Source organism: Diplotaxodon limnothrissa, linkage group LG13, assembly GCF_057381915.1.
Source record: "Diplotaxodon limnothrissa isolate DT_005_m linkage group LG13, D_limnothrissa_male_GT1.1, whole genome shotgun sequence".
NCBI lineage: Eukaryota > Metazoa > Chordata > Actinopteri > Cichliformes > Cichlidae > Diplotaxodon > Diplotaxodon limnothrissa.
This window is the reverse complement of record NC_140608.1, coordinates 17,026,379-17,048,726: the sequence shown is the minus strand read 5'-3', so window position 1 is coordinate 17,048,726 and position 22,348 is coordinate 17,026,379. Positions and strand designations below refer to the sequence as shown.

The 22,348-nt window shown below is 36.8% G+C and overlaps 1 protein-coding gene across 2 annotated transcripts in view; it reads right to left on the bottom strand.

The window, feature by feature from the left end:
- The window catches only part of LOC146620121 (neurexin-1a-like), a 281,418-nt gene that overhangs the window by 237,885 nt on the left and 21,185 nt on the right, over window positions 1-22,348 (bottom strand). The window lies entirely within an intron of this gene.

Below are 22,348 nucleotides of genomic sequence, written 5' to 3'. Positions count from 1 at the left end.
GCTGGACACTGTGAGCCATTAATCCAACTGACATACACAACAAAAAAAGTGTATTCAAAGGGTAATATACAAACAAAAGTATTCCGACTGCACTGAATTTCTGTAATTTTGGGTCTATTCTGGAATCCACATTTAGTTTAAATTATTATTATTTTCAGCATCCTAACTAAATACTAAACAGCTTTGAAAAGGTTACTTTCTTTTTTATACTTTCAGTCGCATAATTCCTGCATCTGTGTCCTATGTCTAGTCTTCTTGCATGGCAATTACAAAGTTGTTTTGTCTTCTGTGAAAGCACAGTCAACACATGCCACCCTCCTTCTTTCTCTATGCCCTCCTGTTCCTGTCTCATTGTCTTATCCCCCGGTGAGTTGTGTCTTTGGAAGAGAAGCAGACAGCAGTCCCAAGACCTCCTCATCATAATTACCACCCTTGTTTTTAACCACAGGGATGCCAACAAGCTAATTACTGAGGAGTAATCGCATGTTTGTCAAGACCCCTGCAATCTCGGGTATGTAAACTGTGTGCCTGTTGTCAGATCATTGTGAACACACAAACATGCACAGCCTGTCTCGGCTGCACTTTTACTATACAGATTCTTCTGTTCGGAAACAAATGCGGTCATGTCTGCAAATAACTGTTCAGTCTTGTTAACTTTAACAAATTTGTTCCGTATTTGTGTAAGTCAGTCACACGTTTGTGTTCGCAAACAATCTTTTATACTTTGGAACAAAGGCACAAAAAGCCTCTATCATATGCATGTTTGCCAGATGTGTGTGAGGTCAGCCAAGCTTTTGTAAGCCACTTTGTATTCTCCGTGTGGCTATTCTCCATGGCTGAAGAGGCTACGGAGATGGTATCCTCAAGCACGCACCCACGCACAGCGACAAATGTGAAGTGCGTGCTTGACCTTTATATTGTAAAAAGCATATCACACACTGCCATGCACAATTAGCAAAGTGGTTTCCACACTTATAGCACTTAATATGAGTGTAGCAGAATTAATTTCAGTGACACTCTAAAAGCTTATCTTTCCTGTAATTGTTTAGACACCCCTCATTGTGCAGTTTATGCATAAAAGACTCAAAAGAGAGTTATTTAAATGTCTCTCGGGTAGAAAATACAAAAAAACAACAACCCCAAAACATCAAATACTTAACAACAACTCGCACACAGATTTAGAATTACAAGTTTGTTTGACCAGCTGCTTTAGGTTTTTCCTATATTAGCTAAAGGTCTGTTTACATTTCTGCACTGTACTCAGAATGAAAGCTACTGATAAACCCCTTCCAAAAGAAAGCCAGAGTAAATTCAATTGCTGGCAAAACCAAAATAAATAGTTGTTATTGCATGGTAAAGAGAGACACTGCAAAATAAAATTACAGGCAACCACAATCTGATTTCAAAAGATACAAAGACAGTTAAATTGCCACAGCAAGATAAGACGAGTCTGCTGTTAGCATCGATAAAAGAGATTGTGTGTGTGTGTGTGTGTGTGTGTGTGTGTATACCACAGCTAACTTTGTGCCGCAGTTCCAGGACAAATAAAATCCTTTAAAAACCTCTATTTACCAAATCCCTTTTGTGTATTTGACACGGAATCAGTGAATGTCTTGTTGATTGTTTACCTCCTTGTTAAAGAACCATGTGGAAAAAATAAATATTTGCATCATCTCTTTTTCCCAAATGTTCCTGATTTAAACTCATCTTCACTCCATGGTCTTATTCAGTGTTGACATCTTGGGGGCCTTAGGGTATATATTGTTTTTGCAAAAACATTTTATTTTCTTACATGTGCTTTGTTTTTTAGTGAAACAAAACACTAATTTTACAGCAGTGAGGCTTCAGTGTCTCAGCGTTTCTTATACCAGCAGTGATTCATGCTTGCTTACATCAGTTGCCCCCGAAGAGACACTGGGTGGTGTTTAAAAATGCAAAATGTAAAGATACATGTACAGATGACCCTTTTTTTGTTCGCAAAACATCTATTATTAATACCCACAGTATCTATGTTTTGAATAAGGTGCAGCGTTTGTTGTTTTTCACAGGAAATGTAACTTTTGGAAGGGATTCTTGCAAACTTGTGTGTACCTTTTCAGCCAGACAAACATGTAACTATGGTATACTGATGCTGTTGAAAGCTAACAAGGATTAGCAGAGCGCAGGCTCATGCGTTTACAATTTTAGACTACTGGACCATAAGATGGTAGTTTCTGTTCTGTAGCTAAACAGTGTTGTTAGGAAGAAAATATAACATATTTCATTTTTAAAAACAATTAAAAAAACTACCACCGCTGTTAATTTCTGTGCACTAGGTGATCATTTTGAAACTGCTCCACACGTGAGTCATAAAGACGTGGTTTACTCATGAGGCACATGTTAAGAACATGCACTAACTAAAAAGCGTGGCATGAACAACAACTACACGTAAGTGAAACTGTGTTCACCTGCCTAATTAATGCTTTTTCAGCTTGTAGCTAATGTGGGTAACCATAGTAACAGGGACACAGTAAAAGCCTCCGTTTACAGTTGATTGCAACACTATTGCAGCAAGCACTTTGATATTAGAAATATACTACATGAAAAAAAATAAACAAAAACAAATGTGAATATCCCATTTTCAACATTTAGTGTAGCTAAATACACACACAAGCTGCAATTTGTAGACTACCTGTGAACTTAGTGATACTTTGTATCACTAATGGAATCCAACCTCTTACTTTAGCAGCGGTGCAAATGGACATCATTAGTGAAAACATTATTGCTTTGAGGAAAAGAAATTTGACTGGATTAGTCTTTTCCATTGCATAGAAATGACAATTACTTTCTGGTAATTAACACATGGTCTTACATTGCATTATTCCCTGCTCTATCCTGTTTAATATTAAAGGGAATAATACTATTCTGGTTACTTCACTTTTATCGTTCTTTATAACAAATGCAGAACTGTATTTTACCTGCTTTTTGACCACTGCGACTCACTTCTAGATCCCTGTTATTAAAACAGATGAAAATGAAAAGGGATGATATATATATATATAAAAAAACAAAAAACAAATACCAATTCAAAACTTGACTGACATCTAATGATAATCCTAAATGTTAATTCCCAACACGGAACCCAACGTATTAGCCAGAGGTCCCTTTACCTCCAGTAATAGTAATAAATCACACAGCAATAGTACATTCATGTAGTTGTAAAAAGCATGATAATATATTAAGTAATCCAAAGTATTCAGAATACGTTACTCTCATTGAGTAACGTAACCGAATACATTACAAAATACATTTTGGGGCATGTATTCTGTAATCTGTAGTGGAATACATTTTAAATGAAACCTTCCCAACACTGCCCCTTATGAGCAAGAATTTTGGTGACAGACGGAAGGAAAAACTCCCTTTTAACAGGAAGCAACCTACAGCAGAACCAGGCTTAGGGAGGGTCGGCCATATGCCACGACCGGTTGGGGTGAGGGGAGGAAGACAGGACAAAGACATGCTGTAGAAGAGAGCCAGAAGTTAATAATAACTAATAACTGAATGCAAAGAGGTGTATAAACACATTATATTTTCAATATTCAATTTTATTTTATATATTAATGCCTAGAAAACTGGATTCCTAGCATCCTCAGTGACCGTGTGACTCCTAGTAAGTTTTAAAAATCAATAATGAATGGCTTTCATTACACCAGCTTCTAAACTGTTTATTTTAAGCTGTATTTTAAATTTCAGTCTAGGTATGGATATTACAAATCAGGATTTTAATGCTGTGGTTGGGACATTGAGTCATGTGATAATGACAGAAAATCAAAAAAAATATATATATTTTTAAATCTGAGTTTGTTTTGAGATTCCTAAAGATCAACTTCACAGAAATACCTGTTTTTCTCGTTAAGCTCCACCAACTTAAAACCAGCAAGAGAAAGACACAAAAAACCCGGAAACAATCAGTCGTGAATTTCTCCGTCAAATGATCACTGATGGAATACACAGAACTGTGACGGAATCTAATTGCCAATTAATATCGCAAACGACATGACAATTGTTGGCTGATAACGAACTCTAATGAGGAATAATTTTCACAGGCAATTTCCACACTCAGAAAGTTATGAATTATGTTCTGTACGAGGCCACAAAAGTAACAGTTTTGCGTTTAAGTGGTCAGATCACGGCTCCACAGACCTGACTGCTGCCTCGACACAATGCCTCCCCAGTCAGCACTATAAAGCCCATTATTTACATTGCACCACTGCATGGTGAGGATTGGTGCAAGGCTGGTGACATTAAAAACTAGGACAAGCAAGAATACCGAGTGGTGGTGGGTGTTCTAACATCCCAAAGATTGGTTTCCTCACTTCATCTGCCACTTTACTGAATATTCCCTTTATTCTTGCGTTAGCACCCTGTTTCCATCCTCCCTGTCCCCCCGGCTCGCCTCCCTCTCTTCTGACCTCCTTTTGAGCGACTGTGGTCCTTGCAGTCCACACATCGAGTCATTAATAACACTCTCTGCTCTGTTTTTCCTGCCAAACAGAGCAGTGCTTTCCTGTCATCCTGACATAAATTAATTCCCCTTATTTATCTTCTGGCACCAAGGCCGGCATAGGCAGAATAACTGTTTATGGATAAAAAGGACAAAGAATTATAGATGGTGTGTTCTTGATGACAGGGCCATTTGTTTCTCAAATAAGACTCAAGATAAAGTTCATAACAATCATTCTGATACTAGAAATCCTTTGTCAGCTTACTTCTCCTCTTATCAATCTCTGACTGCGGGGTTAGTGTGTGTGTGAATATGTGTGTGTGTTACTCTAATTATGTTTGCATGCTAGAAAGTAAACGTGAAATGGTTTTATTGTTTGCGGTGGTTTCAGTGTTGTTATTTTTCATTTAGGTACAATTAAATCACGTGGACCGATGCTGTCCTTGACAAAAACATTTTTAAAACGTTTACATTTTTACAGATGAGAAAACTGCTTTTGCTAATTTAAATGAGAGCTTCTGCTTTGTATTTGAGCCAAAAATGCAAGGGCTACTAAAAACACTGCAGAAAAATGGACGGGCATAAAAATAGGTTGATAATGAGAACAGTCCATCAACTGATCCACTCTAAAAGTGTAATCACACAATGCAATGCATATCATGTCAGAGCACATTTGACCCCAAAAGTCCAGTTTGTTTGACTAGTGTGATCACTGAGTACTGTGGCCTGGCCTGCTTGAAGAGGTGGCTCATGGCCAAGCACAGGACCTAATATTTCTGCAAAACACAGGCATCCTGCAAATAGCTTTGTTAAGTACTCATTTGAACGTCCTTTTGACTGGCTGGGCACATCTCCATTTTTTTTTAACCTGGCACATACGGTATGCCGGGGTTGAAGACATAAGTGAACTATCTTTTACCATCATTTCAATGATAGATCAGCACAGGAGCCCAGAGATTCTCACATTATACAGACGGAGATGCTGCAGTTTGAAAAGGCAAGGCAAGGCAAGTTTATTTGTATAGCACAATTCAACAACAAGGTGATTCAAAGTGCTTTACAGAGACATTAGAAACAAAAACAAATAAAAAGCATGATTTAAAATTGATTAAAACAAGCAAACAAACAAAACAGTATATAAAATCAAAACAGATAAAATCAGAACAGTAGATAAAATCAGTAGTTAAATGTAAGTTTTGAAATTTAAGCTAAAAATGTGGATTTGGTGCTTTATTCAAATGCAGCTGAGAATAGGAGAGTCTTCAACCTGGATTTAAATAAACTGAGTGTTTCAGCTGATCTGAGGCTTTCTGGGAGTTTGTTCCAGATATAAGGAGCATAAAAGCTGAATCAATAGCTTTGTTTCCTTTTTCAACTTTTTCTATTCCTATACCAGCATTGTCGCAGAGCTTTTATTTCTTTGCGGCGACACCTATCATGTTTAACTACAGCGGCCACCGGGGAACCTGAAGCATCATTTTAAAAGGCTGCAGGGCTTTGGTTACGTCACAGTTGGCTACATAACAAGAAATGCAATGATCATAAACTAAGTGAAGACTCGAAGGGGAGTGGGGAAGGTGAAAATTATGCTTGGGTACAATGCAAGGCAAACACTTGGGTTCATGCTAAAAAAAAAACCTTGAGATTGGATCTTAATTTGAAATTGTTCTTAAACATATTCATTGACTGTATAAACATACAATAAATGGTTGTTTAATATGGAAACCCTTAACAAATTTCTTTCTTTGTTATTTTGTTGGATGTCTTTGTGCTATTCATTGTGCACCGACACTGTCAAAAACCTACAATCTTATTGAGTCATCTTTATCAGAGTTTTACAAGAAATCTGGGCCAAATAACTTTTGGTCAGTTGCTGAATCCGTCAGCGATCTACTTCACAGTAAAACCTCAAAATGATCCACAATTTGGTTGTGTGTTCTTTATCAAACAGCCAAACACACTGGTGTCAGTCCACTTTCATTACAGTCCAATGGCTCTCTGATGCAGCTTGCATTAAATTTAATTGTCTAACACTCCCCTGTAGAGTAGCCACTAGCATGGCACCCTATTATGGGAACTCTGTAATTGAAAATGATGCTTATCATCAGCTAATTAACGACAATATTGTCACTGCAAGGAAATCATAATCCAAACATTTTGACATTTTTGTGTCACCAGTGGAGAATTACTTGTGGCAAATAATTTATAAACCCTAACGTCACTTTAAAAAAAAAAAAAATCCTCAAGAACTTTAGTTCCCAATAATCCCACAGTGCATCAGTCCTGAGACAATGAACAGTGCGGACTCTGAGGCCCTCGGTGTATATACTGGTCCCAGAGCAGTAGGAGCACCAGCATCTTGTCATTTAAATCTAAGCTACTCCAGCTCCACTGACAGTGAGAAATGGATTTAATAGCCAGAGAACAGCTTGTCAGCAGTCTGAAAAACCACAATGTTAGGAGACTTGTTTTTACCCATCTGAAGATCCCTAGGGTGCTGCAGTGGGAGGGATACTGGAAAGATTGGAAAACAGTGATGTCAACATAAATAGCATTTAGTTTCTTGCTTATCTTGTTTGGTCTGTTGTTGTATGTTCTTGATTTGTTTTGTAATGCATGACTATGAGGGGTCCTATGACATGAATGAGTCTTTGTGTAAAATTGTGCAGATGGGTTACGTGTATCATGACAGAGAACACAGATGCTGCACGTATATAGTAAATTAAAGTCTTTGGGCTGTTTGCTGTTGATAATGTGTTATATTGCAGCTAATTACTTCACTGTTCCAAGTGTGTAATGAAATGACTCACTGAGGTAGAATTTGATTATATTTAAAAGCTGACAAAATGACAATGATGCCGCCTTGCCAACATTTAAAGCCAAACGCACCGTACCTCTGAAATAAGCATGCCATTTCACAACAAAGTACTCAGGCCTTTCACACAAATAAGAGTGAAAAGGAAAGATGGAGCACAGATGCATGAAATCCTGCCTTTTAGAGGATAAATGTCAATTTTCTAGCCAATGCAATGTTTCTTTTCTCTTTTTTCAAGGAGTACTTGGAAATAATTTCGCTGATAATCTGCCTCAAGGTAGGCTCAAGGCTCATGCATTGCTGTACCTGTATAAGAAGATATTTACACCGTGTCTATACTGGAGGCGTAATGCGAGCAGCATGTTATCAGAGCAGCAGCAGCTGCTTCGGTGCTCTGTCTGCGTTTACACAGGATGCTTTCAGACGCAGTACTGAATTGTAGGTCACCCATGTTTTAAAAGCACTCAGAGCCCAATACACATTCACTGTAGTTACACACGTAAAATGCAGGAAAATAGACTTGGAGTGTAAAAATACACTTTGGGTCACGCTTAGAGGCACAGAGTGGGAGTGAAATGCTGAATGTGTATAGGGCCAACTTGATTAAAAGAGAAGTATTTCTGTTCCCTCAGATAGTTGACTAAAAGATTTTCTCTGTAGACATACCATCAGGTGGAACAGGAAGCCAATCAGGACTCCGTCAGGTTTATCGCAGCTTTACTGGACCCGAGGTGAAACAGCATTTGAGGATTCTCTACTTTTGTTACAAGAAGCTTCATGTAGTGTTGTGCTGCAAAACTTTCCATCAAAGCAGCTTTAAGATGCAGCAATGTGAGCAAGGTAGGTCTGTGGCTCTCTAAGCCATTATTGTGTGGAGCCCTATCTAGCTGTCATCTCTCTAGGGGAACAGTAGGCAGCTCAGGGGCGTGTTGTTATATTTCACACTTAATGATGTGCAAGGCATCCTTAGCTCTTATCTGCAAGCCTATTTTAGTCACTGACATAGCCTCTGAATTACACCTTAACAGCAAATGCAGCTCTTACTCTGTTAAATGCTACATGCATTATTCTCTTAGAAACATGACAATGACAATCACAGATAATGATGCAAATATAACTCAACCAATTTAAGACATTCAGTCAATACCTACACAAATATGTGATGAATGTTTTGACACCAACTTTCATTTTTTAAACTTTCTACTTATTATGTTGTTTATAATGTTTAAATATTTACAATTTTCCAGGATGTTTTTACATCATGTGCATATATCTGCACATTATAGGTTTAGCCCCTTGAACTCCACGCAGAATAGCAACAATATTACTAAATTTATTTTAAAGTTATGTTTCTTTTTGTGTTCTAGCACAGTGTATTACACTATATGAAAATATATTTTCACACATTGCTTGGGGTTCCTAACATATACCGTAATTATCAAACCATTTGTGCTATTGTGCATAAATTACTTTCACTTTTTCTTGGATGTACATGCAAGAATGTTTAATACATGACATGACCGGCCTCTTATTTATTTAGTCATTGGTTTATTATATATATTTATTACCAATCAGGCCAAGTGATCTTCAAATATGGTCATACTTTTATTACTTCTATTTCAAAGACAGAAAACATGTAAAACTAAAGACATATTCTGACTTGATGTAGCATCATCATTTATAATTTAACAATTGAAAACAAAACAGTGTAGCTACAGTATTTCAAATGTATATAGAGCTATACTAGCATTTGCACAAACTGCATTGATCATTGTTCAGTAGGGCATTAGTTTAATCAGATATGCAAGATCTACATTAACTTGCTAACTAAAAACTTGATTTATGCAGGAATAAATTATTGTCTGTTTATACTTAACATGGGGAGAAGACTGACAGAGAATGTGAAAGGGAGATTTTTTTTTTAACATTACCCTGGCTTTCTGTGGTTTTGCAGACAACTTGTATTAAACTTTGCTTTTTAATTTCCTGTGGGTGAAGTGAACATCCTGAAAGCCAGATATTAATTTAGCACGCAGGAAAAATGTGTGTGATCTCAATTATGCTAGGATAGGATGGCCCTGTGACACACCCTCACTATGTCATAGTATTTTTACGTGAAATCTTGCCTGTGATTACAAAACCGCAGTGAAACTAACAGGCACTAACTGCAGCGCTTGTCGAGCACTCTACACTTCAGAACAATGCCGAAAAAAAAAACATTTTTAGCAGAGCTCAGGGATAATGATTTCCCACATAATAGAAGAAATATGATAAACATCAGTGTACAATCTGCTGCACTCAGAGCAAAGTAAGTGTTTGTCACACAAAAGTCGGTCTATGAGAGATTAAAGTGCTACCTGAAATAACGGATTTTCAATGATTAGCCTTGCTTGTTTCTGGATAATCTCAAAGTTGATGCCATCCACAAATGCTATTTTACTTTTCAGGGTAAATTTAAAGACTTGCTGTGTTGCTACTTTGAGTCCCAGTAATGTGAAAATCTAGTCCCATAAACTCAAAATGATAAAGTCCAAGGATAAATAACAACTGACTGTGAACAAAACTGAAAAGTAATAGTGTAGCATGGGTTTATTCAGACAACCACTTTAATCTTTGGGAGCTTTAGCACGTTCATGAGAACATGGACATTTTGGCAGCTCCCCTGTGACCTTCACAGGGAGTGAATTACTACAGCAAGGCTATCTAAAGCAATCCTACTACAACAGCACAGCGTATCAAGAAACATGAGCAATATTAAGCATTAATAAAAGGTAAAATTGGTCAGTTCTATTTAAAACTATAAAAAAAAAAACTTGATTTAAGCTCTTATTTTTCTAGTCTTTTGTTGCAATGTACAGACATACAACTGAGATTGTGTAATATAATCCTTCCTTTCATAGCTTAATTGTTGTGGGAAATTTCAGCCTGTACAAACGCACTTATCACTAAAACTGAGATCACAAAGAAACGTGATAGGTTATTAGTGCACTAAAGGGAATAACTCCAAATGAAACCACGAGTTTATTCTATAATTTATGAGAGGTGTGAATGCCACTAGAGGGAAACCAACAGTTTTAACTCATAAAGACACAGCTTGTATAATGTGATACACTTGTTGCTCTCCATTCGTTTAATAAAAGAGAAGGCAAATACTTTTAGATTTTCACCCTAACACTTCAAAAACAATATAATAAAGTATACTATAATATACAAAATAATAAAATAAATATATAGGATTGAACCTTTAGTTTGTAGCAAGGAGGTCATGCATTAATATAATCTGAGTTCAACAGTCTTGGGTCCAGTCATCCTTAAAAGTCAGAAGTGTTTTTTATTTTTGTGTACATACAAGTACGATCCATGCTTACTTCTGACTGTAGAATAATAATAATAATAATAATAATAATAATGATGATGATGATGATGATGATGATGATGATGATGATAATGATAAGAAGAAGAAGAAGAAGCTTTGTCTGTACGTTTTTTTCTCTTAAACTATTAACTCATTCACTGCCAGCCATTTTCAAATCCGGTAACTCCCCACTGCCAGGGTTTTTGAGCATTTTTACTCATTTTTGAAGAGCCACAGAAAACTGTGTGTTATGATCATTTAAACGCTGAACCTACCAAAATGAAGAACAGACTCTCTTCTTTCATCCAAAAAAAAAAGCTTGTTTCTACCATTTTCCATTCTCTAGTAATCAGCTGTAGAAGAGAGGTGGGTTCCACCAAAAATGCCTGTTTTGACCAAAAAAAGGGAGAAAACTAGCTTTTTGTGAAAAATACATTTCAAGCAGAAAAGTGCCTTTGACACTAATATTTCTTGCTTTGTGACACCTCTAACATATAAAATAGTTTTTCACTTCTATAAAACAGAAATAACACTGAGAAAGGTTATGTTTTATCAAAACAATTTATTTACAAATATATGAAAAAATAAAATTCACTGACAAGCTGCCCGAGGTTGTATTCTGGCCCCTCCCATTGAAAAACGTAATTGACGTCTATAGACGTCAATGGCAGTCAACGTAAGTTTTTCAATTGACGTCTATAGACGTCAATGGCAGTGAATGAGTTAAGAGATGCAGGATCCATATACGTGCAAATAACGCCAGTTTTTGAAATTTACGCACCTATAACACCTTCTCAAAGTATCTAATTTTTCAATTTCACAACAATAACTTCTAGTTAATATATACAGAAAACTGGGCATGATATATTATGGTGCCAAGACATGCCTAGAAACCACCTAGCAATGGTTAAATGACTTATTTTTAGCATATAAACAACTTCTACCACTTCCATTTTTTTTTTTACTATATTCAGTTTACATATGTTTGCCAACAGCACAAAAAGGTCAAACAATATTGTACCATGGACATGTACTAATCTGTATAATGCTCGAAATGCTAATGCTAAAGCCATGTGATTTTTTTTAAAACGAAGTGATCATTCTATTTTTCAAGCATGCAAATGTATATTTACAATCACTTTCACTGTGAGGTTTCAGGAAAAGAGGACAGATCTAATTACAGGGAAAACAATAAATTAAAAAAATAAAATAAAAACAAGTCAGCTGATATAAAATGTATTTTTCTGTTCCTTTAAGGCCCAATTTTATGAGCTACATTCATTGCTGAGTATCATCATGCTCCTCTTAACTTTCTAAAACAAAAATGAAATGAAAAACAGGAGTAGTGATGCCATTTTGATGTTTCTCTGAGATGGCTCTCATCCACAAACCAAATAAAAATGCACTGATAACTAGACTCTCATTGATAGAGCTGGATCAAGTGCAGCCGTGTAAACTCTCTCTCTCTCTCTCTTTGTCTCTCTGAGGACATGTGGGCAAAGCACAGGTTATTTGAATCCAAGAACCACACAGGGGAAAAAAGGCATAGCAGGAAATGAAAGAGAAGGGCAAATGAATAGCACAGAAGCAAATGCATGTACTTTCCCCCAAGTGAAAAGCATTACTTAGACAAGCATCAGCAGTAAAAGCAAAAAAAGATATTTCTGAACATAGTAATCATTCAACGCTACTTTGTTACAAAGCTCTGAGAGAGTATTTAAAGACATTACAGAACTGAATAATTACTTAAATGGTCTGAAATGTCTAAATAGGAATAAAAAAAAGTGTAAACATGTTTTAAACAACATGTCTTCATTACATGCCATTAACAAGTAAGATTATTGTGATTATTTTTTTGGCTTTATGACATAAATGTCAAAGTAAAAGATAGATATTTTGTATAAGTTGCTCATTTCCTGAACACTATGAATAAATATTAAATCGTATATTTACAGTTCATTCTAGTGTTTTACTTGGAAATGCAGTGTAACAGAGAAAGGTTGCGGAATATTTTCTGAGGTAGTTCATTAATTTTATCTCATCCATAAATGTTTCAATATAATTAATGACCAATAATATTGCTTTAAATTGAATTTACGATAACAAAATTAATTGGAATGAAAAACCCCAGCACTCTCTCATTAATGAAGAGTTGCTTTGTTAATATGACCAAAAGTAACCCCGTTCTAGCTTACCTTTTAGCAGTCAATTAGCACTGATCATCATATATGCATGTGCAGTCTTTAACGGCATTCTCAACGGAAGTCATTATTCTGATCCTCCATCACAAAACCACAAGTGGCTAACTATCAGGTATGAATGGAAATTAGGTTGCATGGCAGCAACAAAGAAAAAAGAAATCAGAGGTTTGCCTAACAGGAAACATTTGTCTAAAAGTCACTCTCCTCCAGCTGAAAGCATAAGCAAACTATAATGATTGATCGCAGCACATTGTGTCCATTAAAATTCATGACACTTGTAATCTGAGCTTCACTGGAGTGGCATAGATATAGGACTTTGTTTATAATTATACAAGGGACATGAGCAACTTGTTCAACAAAGATGGGGTACTCAGAAACGGAGGTTAATGAGAAACTGCTTCACTATGATGGTAAAAAGTGTTCCATTGTGCTCATTACACTGCCATGCACGTTTCTTTTTTGAATGGGGAGAAAATCTTACAGATTTTGAAGACAAAGCACAAAAAGAGAAAGGAAATATTTTATATTTATCAAAAGGGAATACAATTCTCCCTCTAAAGAATGGTTTTGTCCCTCGGGACATGTTGGTCTTGAGCATAATGACTCTCAGTGTAGACCTTCTGAGACAAATTGCCACTGACCCCCATGGATTTTCCAGGGCACACTCAATTGGAAATGGACTATTCAATTTCCCACAGGGAGCCTTGCCATTTCCTTGCAATGCATCACTGAAAAGGCATCTACTTTTGGTTTGGTCAGCTAGACAAAAATATTCAGCCAATGTTGTAACAATCACGCGAAATCTCTCGAGTCCTAATTAAAGTTTACATTTTATTCATTAATTAAACGAATAAATAATTGAAAGAAGGCAGATCTGTTTAGCTTTAAAGAGACCTTTAAAGAGCCTCCTCAGGAAAATGTATATAATGTAATGATGGCCAGTGTTGGTCAAGTTACTTGAAAAAAGTAATCAGTAACTAATTACGGATTACTCCCCCCCCAAAAGTAATCACATTACTTTACTGATTACTTATTTCCAAAAGTAATTAGTTACTTAGTTACTTTTTAAAACATGATTTATCCCCTATTGCTATTGCTTTATAGGTGATAAAGCGATAGATCTTTCAGCCCAATTCTACTTTTTCTGCATAATCCATCATACAAAATGTAATCAAATGGAAAAGTCTCTTTTTAAAACTTGTTTTATTAGTTTTAATCTTTTAACTTTATGCATCAAGCAAAAATTAAATTATATGCAACATTCTCTGACTGGAAGAAATTTGTTTAACATTTAAACCTATTTTCTGCACATTCTAGCACATAAAATTAAATAGGTTTTTGTGTTTACACTCAGTCTTTCAAATAAATGCAAGTGAAACACAGCAGAAAATAAATAAAATCAAAGACTCAGTGGTCCTGTTGCTCTATTTTCACCTGTTTAGCAGGAGTGGGCCAGGCGGATGTTTGCGCTGGTGCGGTCAGTGGAAGATTCTGTGGCAGCGCACTCGGTGCTTGCTCGGAGGTTTAGGGGTTTTTTTCGCTGTAAAAATAAGTTTTCTTCCCACGCAGTGAGCAGAGGATGCTAATGTTTTTGTCACTTTTTACGGAATCAAACTCAAAATAAGGTCAGTACTTCCACGCGTTAAACGCTGCATGGTCATACTCTCCCGCACTCTATATATTATCCATTGTTGATCTGCACACAGCTGTTGCCACGAACGTCGCACTCACGTCATTGTCATGAGACACTCTCGCAAAAAAATCACGGCTTTAGTAACACAGTAACGCAGTAACGCAGCGTGCTTACGGGAAAGTAACAGTAATCTAATGAGCTTTTTTGCAATAGTAACTTGTAACGCATTATTAGCAATTATACAAACTAGTACACAGCAGCATCAGCAAAGGCAAACGTCACAGTCAATGGATGTCCTAGTGTACAATATAGTTATTGAAACTAGTGACGGGGGTGGGATCATCTATAAGATAACAGTGCCATGACGGCAGAGAGAAGACTCCTGTACTCTGGGTGACAGCATTACAACAAGCAATTCTTAAGCCTATAAGAGTTATGTTTATGTGATCATTACTCAACCTAAAAAGAGTTCAAACTAGTTTTCTTGGTTTCAAGCTAGTTGTATTTATGATGTCACAAACTTGCTCACAGTAGGTGAAAAGGAGGGAGTCCACATAAAAAGTTTACTTAAATGAAAGATTATTTTAGTGATAAGGCCATCACTTTCATGCGTGTGGGGGGGTTCTTTTTTTATTTAAATGTAATAATCATTCATATAAACCAACTACCAGATGTGGTGTTGGTTAAATGTATGTCAATGATCAGATCTTGACACAAAACTCTCATTATCAGGGATTGGCCATCACATCTGTGTTTATTTCCATAGATATCATACTTTAAATGACTATAATGCCAATGGAAAGAGAATACATGTACATTTATCTTAGAAAAACACACGAATATGTCATTCTGTAAGAGTGATTCTATATAAGTGAGTCATCCTTTGTCTTTAACACATCTGGAAGGAAACATTCAGGGTTTAAAGTGTAAAAAGGAGAAGATGAATGAAGTGTTGGGGGTGGGGTAGCAATCTCTTTGAAGGTGGCTAAACCAATGGTTTATGCTATCATAAATCACCTACACAAAGCAGCACCACAGTACAACACATTACTCTTTAAACTTGTAGAACTTTAGCAGGTCTCATTTCACAGTACCTACTGCAAGGATAAATGTAATTTTAAACCATTTACAGTACATTCTAACAACACTTGGCAACGTTCCATCAGTGAAGGCCAGTAATAAGCCCATCATCCAAGATCTAAAGGCTAAAATACAACTAAACAAGCCACCATGCAAAGGATGCATTTCAAAGTCTACAGCTGAAGTATAGGTATCTACCTTTAATCTATTTTCTGCTATGATTCATCCACTTCCTTCTGGGGGCCAAGAAATAGAGTTTTTCATCACTACAGTCTCTCACCGGCATCGACCAGCGTTATTGATCGGGAGCAGATCTCCTTCCACTCTACCTGGGGAGCCAGATGAGCCTTGTCCATATTGATCCAACCTTTTGATTTTACATTCTATGTCACCCTTTCTTTAGGTCAGGGAAATTTATGCTTGTCATTTTTTATAGTAAATATTTGTTGGGAAACGTACTGATAACTATTATTTCAAAGTCTACTTTGGGATTTTGTTATGATTCACGATCAGCATGAGCCGTGAGAAAATGCTCCGACGTTCCAATTCCGTGACTTGAAGACAAGCTACTGCTTGTCTGTCAGCAAATCAGGTAAGCAGGTCTGATGTATGGAAGTATTATATATCCTCAAAATAATAAAATGGAATTTTCTTTAAAAGGAAGACATCCTTCTTCAATTTCTTTCCTTGATCATTATATTTTTCAAATGCTATGAAAGTCTCATGTCTCTATTTTCCAATCTCACTTTGTCACACTTCTTCTTTTCATATAGTAGCCCTCTCGCATTGCCCATTTTCTTGTGCTCATTCTCTATGCCTGCTTTAGGTCCTTTACTCTTCCTCTTCCAACCTTCCCTCCAGGAAGAGAATCTGTGGTAATGTACTAATCTGTGGAGCTTTAGTGCACTGTTGCCAATCTGCCATGTCAAGATACACAAATCTCACTTGAGGCAATTATAGGCCTTTTTCTCTGTAGTGCAAAGTCAGTTTCCCCAACTTGGTTACTGTGAAAACCATTTCTGTGACGCATCAAGTGCAATTATCTTGGTTTTAACAAACACAGATGACCGTTGGTGTATATAATAGGTAAACTAGACAGTCCAGACAGTCTAGACAGTTAAATTTGAATGCAAAAATAAGCTCTAAGTGTAGAGAACACAGTATATACAAAATCTAAGTGTAACAACGTAACTAGTCCCTTTAAATTCATGAAGAAAATGAAAGAAAATTGTTTACATCGTTACATTTTAGTTCACACGCGTTTACTAACAGCTATACCTAGCATCCGCATTAATTAACATCACAGTCAATAATAGATGCACCTTACTAACAAAGTGTGGCTTTAAACTTAATTACAGTTAAGTGAGAGAGACTGCAGATATAGCAGGCAGATGTGGATGGTTTTACTTTTACAAGAATGTATTTATTAAATTATTATTATTATTATTATTATGTTTTTTGTCTACTGCCCATTACCTCTAATTTTAAAATGTATGCAATGTAGTAGTTATTGTTTTCTTAACTGACTGTCCATCCGACCGTCCATTCCCTTCTCTGTCCCAGCTGCCACAGGGCAAGAGGCAGGGTACACTCCGGACAGGTAGTCAGTCTGTGACAGGGCTAGCACGGAGAGACAGACAACCATTCTCCTTTAAATTCAAACCTATAGGCAATTGTAATCACCGGCTAACCTAACCGCACTAGGCAAGGCAAGGCAAGTTTATGTGTATAGCACAATTCAACAACAAGGTGATTCAAAGTGCTTTCCACTAACTGCATGTGTTGGAATCGTGGGAGGAAGCGGGAGTAGACGGAGAGACCCAACGAAAACACAGGGAAAACATGCAAAGTCCACACACTAAGGCCTCATCCAGATGGTGGTTTTGAACCCAGGATCTTTTTGCTGTGAGGCATCAGTGCTAACAATTAGCACTGTAAACTTTTCCCCATTGTTTATTGGAGGATTTTACCTAATTATTTCTAAGATGACCCGGTCATTTACATACAGCACAGTATTTGTTCTGTGAATCTCTAATCCAGGAACATCACCTGCTTGTGCAAAAAAAAAAGAAAAAAAAACACACATAGGTATACTGTCATAGCTTACTAATGAATTATTATGATGACACTTAACTCATTTAGCTCACCCTCGCGCTAGCATTAATCATGTTTTCACACTGTTGTTATGAGGAAACTTGAGTGATGACACTGTATGTGTGAAAATAGTTTTGACAGAATTCCAGTTACATCCTCTTGACTCAGTGCATATACAGTACATGCTGCCACTTTATGCTGTCTCTGCAGTGGTCACTCACTTCTTTTTCCACAGAACAGTTGCGCACGTGGGTCGTCAGCCCCCAGGGCTCTTTTGCCTGCAGCTACTAGAACCCTCAACCAAGTGTGCTTCCTCTTATAGTTTATTTACTATGCTAGTGGATAAGCTTTGGAATCTGGGTTAGTCAGCAGGGATATTTGCTTGAGCTTAAAAAGTTAATGCTAAAACACTTAAGAAAATACATGAACAATGTTGCAGAAGCTGTATTTTTTTTTTTAAATGAGTACAGTGTAATACAGATATACAGTTAATTAATTTCAAATGTGCATACTTTACATTGCCTGGAAGAAAGAGCTAGTGATTTGTATGCAGCATAAGCTTCAGTCAGGCTCTGACTGGGGTTTTCAGACCAGATGGTGATGCTATATATAAATGCCAAGACCTACAGACAAACATAGTTGAAAATTCTGAGTCAGCATCCCAAATAACACTTCCACTGACATTTCACATGATGAGAAATTACGATGACCACTTACTGTAAAGTGTTATTAACTTTAAGTGTGGCCTCCAGGAGAAGTATGAATCAAGACCTTCAGAAATTAACACTCAGGGCCACCTTTACTAAAGTATACCTGCTTTTCTTATTTTTGAAGTTAGTGTCTATTCACCAAGAAAAGAAAAACTGCCACAGATACTGTATACCTAATGTCTAAGAAACTAATCCTGTCAGTAGAGCTAAAGGAATTTCACAGACACTCTTCCAGGTTTCATGTGAACTTACAAAGGCAACATCTGTTGTTGATTCAACACACACCGCATGATATTGTGTAACCTGTCAGATAAAGAAGGCACAAAAGTCTTGACAGTTTCTGCACTCTGACATGCTGCTCCATGTTATCTAAAAAGTATTTCTTACTTTCTATTGCAACACTGTCACACACATGGATTCTGATTGTAGCCACGATAAGAAAGTATATAATGCATTAAATTGCCTTTGGTTCATAACTCTGAATATTATTGTTTTTCATCATGCCTGCCTTTCTTATGATTCCGTCAACACTATCATACATTATAACAAATACAAACTCAAGAACAAATGCTTACTTTATAGTTTGATGCATGATTATGAATATTTGTGTTCTCATCCCAAAATATCATGTCATACTGCCAAAGCTGCTTGTCAAAGCTGCTGGCATCTGACATGATGACAGCTAGGGGTAGCAGTGGCTTAAGATGCTGGTAGGGTTCCAAGGAGATTTTCTGAGATTTGTATTTAGCATTTTGGTTTATTTTGTTATCTGCGTTTTAGTTTCAGTAAAACATAGATATGTGATTTCATTCAATAATCATTTATTTTTGCTTGCTTTTAGTGACTAATTGGAGTATGCACCAAAAACTAATGGTTATGGTTGCGCAGCAAATCGACCTGATTAGGTTTAGAAACAGATCATGGGTGAGGGCTAAAATATGCCCATTTTTAAGATTAAGCCTGTACATTGTAAATGATGCTTGAGGTATTCAGTATGTTTAAATGCGATGACTAGGTATCCTGAACAAGCATATATGTTTGTGTGGATGGGAGCTGGATTCATGTCACCATTAACATAACCTGGTAGACAAGCTATCCCGTTAGTGCTAACACAAATTAAGTGCGACGCATGCAATCTTAAATCTTCATTCTAGTTAAACTACAAGAGTACGTTATGTAGTTCCTTAAAACTGTGTTAAAAACAACATAAACAACATAGACTGTTTTGTATAAATTGCTAATGCTACCGAGTCATAGGCAGTTAAAGTGTTAAAGTCAATATGTGACCCACCTGCCACTACAAACTTCAATACAAAAACTAATAAATCACTTTTTATATTAATAAAATAATAATATAACTGTACAGACTTTGGGTAATTTCAAACTGAATTTCTGTTATTACTACTGCTTACCTGCAGTACCTCGATGACCCACCAGGGTCCCCAGGACACATTTCAGGCATCACTGGAATAATATAATTGCAGCTATATCTAACTGATCTATACCTGTTCATTTATATGTGTGCTGTACAAATATGTTGACAATGGGCACATTTTGCCTGTCATCTCACAAAATTGACAACTTTCCTGTAAGGACAGAAGAAATGTGGAAGATATAACCATCCCAACCTCTAAGCAGGCCCTGATCAAAAAACAACAACAAACATATTCCACTCGTCCGCCTTGTTTTCACATGCTGCTACACTGGCCATTGTGATGCCAGAAGTAAAAATGACAGCCATGGTTAGGCAACGAAGGATTTCAAAATCCATTACAAAACATTTTATTATGATGGCTAAAGATTATTAAAAAATGAGTTGAGTTTGAGATGTGAGATTGATGCTACAAACGAATTTCTTAACCCTGTAAAGCCTAAATAATGAATTAATTCCTAGAAGATTCAACTTCTTTAAACTGGAGGGTTTATTGAAGCTTCTGACAAATTTCACAATAAAAAAAATAATTAAATAATAATTTTGCATATACTAGCTGTAATTTGTATCATGTTTCCGACTTTTCACTGGCCTGCGCTCGCGGTGTCCTCAACGATCCACACCCAAGTACACATCAGTTTGTCTCAGAGTCCCAACTTCTCTTTTCAGTACTGATGTCTCTCGTTCATACACACGTGCTTTTGAAATGCGCTCCTACACTCAAAACGTTCGTTTTAGGATTTTATGCATTTGGTAATTAAATAATTCCCAAACACAGCTGTCATTGAGGGAGCATAGCGATGCTGGGGTCTGTAAATTACATGCACGCCATTCCCAAGTCCACCTTAAACAGAGTTTTCTTGTGCACTCTGCATTTACACAAACACAGCATGGATACCCTCATACGAATGCAAGCTTTGACCTCTTCATATTTGATAATAGGCTCTTACAGCATTTGCAGCTATAGAAACTGTCAAACTCTCAATAATAACTCTAAATAAGCACTTGCGTTAAAATAAATGGATGGTTAAATTAAACAGAAAAATTGAGGCACCGTTTTTATTGACCTGAACACACTCTTATAGCACTATATGCTACTTTTAAGCTATATCTATTACTGGAAAATACTGATAATAATACAGATATTCTTTTATCAAATGTTCCTAGATTGCGAGATTAGATGGGATACTAGAATTGAATTTAGCTAATGCACCTCTCTAGCGTTTATGATGTTGGTTTTGACATGCGAAATCTCTGTCTTGAGTTTTTTCTGCCTCGTGTGGCTTTGTTCCATTTATGATTCACAGCATTTATCCAAAACACTTGCAAATCTTTGTTCAACTCTAAAGTCGTTGCTATTAATACCACCAAGCAATGGCCAACTTCACTGGGTGAGGACATGAATCATATCTACACTCTTAACTCCTGTAATTGCTGTGAAATTATCACTTTTGATAATTTGATATTCATCTTATAAGTCACCTCACATGTATCAAACAAAACACTATGAGGTGACTCCAAAAGTTACTATTTGAAGAAATGTGTCATCTTTACACGTCTATGACACTCAGTTAAAAGTCTGGGTGAGTCAGGCTTCTGTAATATAGTAGAGTATTTTAAATATCCATTTAATTTGACATTTAAAATGTAGCACAATATGTACAAGGCAGCTACCAGAGGGATTCGCTTTCTCACTTTACAGAAAACCTGTGGCGTGTGAACACTACAATGAGAAGAGACATTTCCATGTTCAGAAACTGAAAGCAATTACATTAGAAGTATACTAATTTAGAAATAGCACAGTTGTACCTGTAAGCCTGTCTGCACAGCCTGCAGTTTCTCTTAAGCTGCACATGGCAGTTTATTGTGATGAGTGCAATTAAATACCCTGGTGATTTGTAGGTCAGTGGTATTATGACTTATCCTACGGCATGCCCCGCTCGCTAGAGCTAGATGGAAACAAGGTTTCAGGAATCCGGTGGCAGTGTACCAGCTGAAAGCAGTGCACATTCACAAGCCCATTCTCAAAAGGCTACCCGTGAAACAGGGTATAAACCAGTTAACATGACACAGCAGCACCTTGGGAGGAAGGGGTGGGAGGGACAACATAATGCACAATATTCTCACAAGCTTATGGCAGACAGTGAATGCACTGTCGCTCTGTGCTCGTTCTTAGATTTACCACACAGCATGTAAAAGGATTGACTATGTTTCACACTGTACAACACGGGGGACAGCTAACCATGGCCCAAATTAGAAGCAGTGTTCCACGTATGGCAGATTTGTGCCTCATCAGCATTATCTCAATCTCTCCCCGTGGCTTTCCTTCTGCCACGTCCAAGCTGAGCGTGTGGTACAGTGTAATAAAACCAAAGCATCAGAAGCCTCATACTGTACACTATACACAATTCAAAGGGTTTTATTTTTGTGCAGTCGACTAACCTTCTACATACGCAATTCCTTATATGTACATGCACATGATGCAATTTTCTTTTGCATAATTTTAGAAAAATGTTTTGAAGTCACCTACAGAGCTAGATTTATT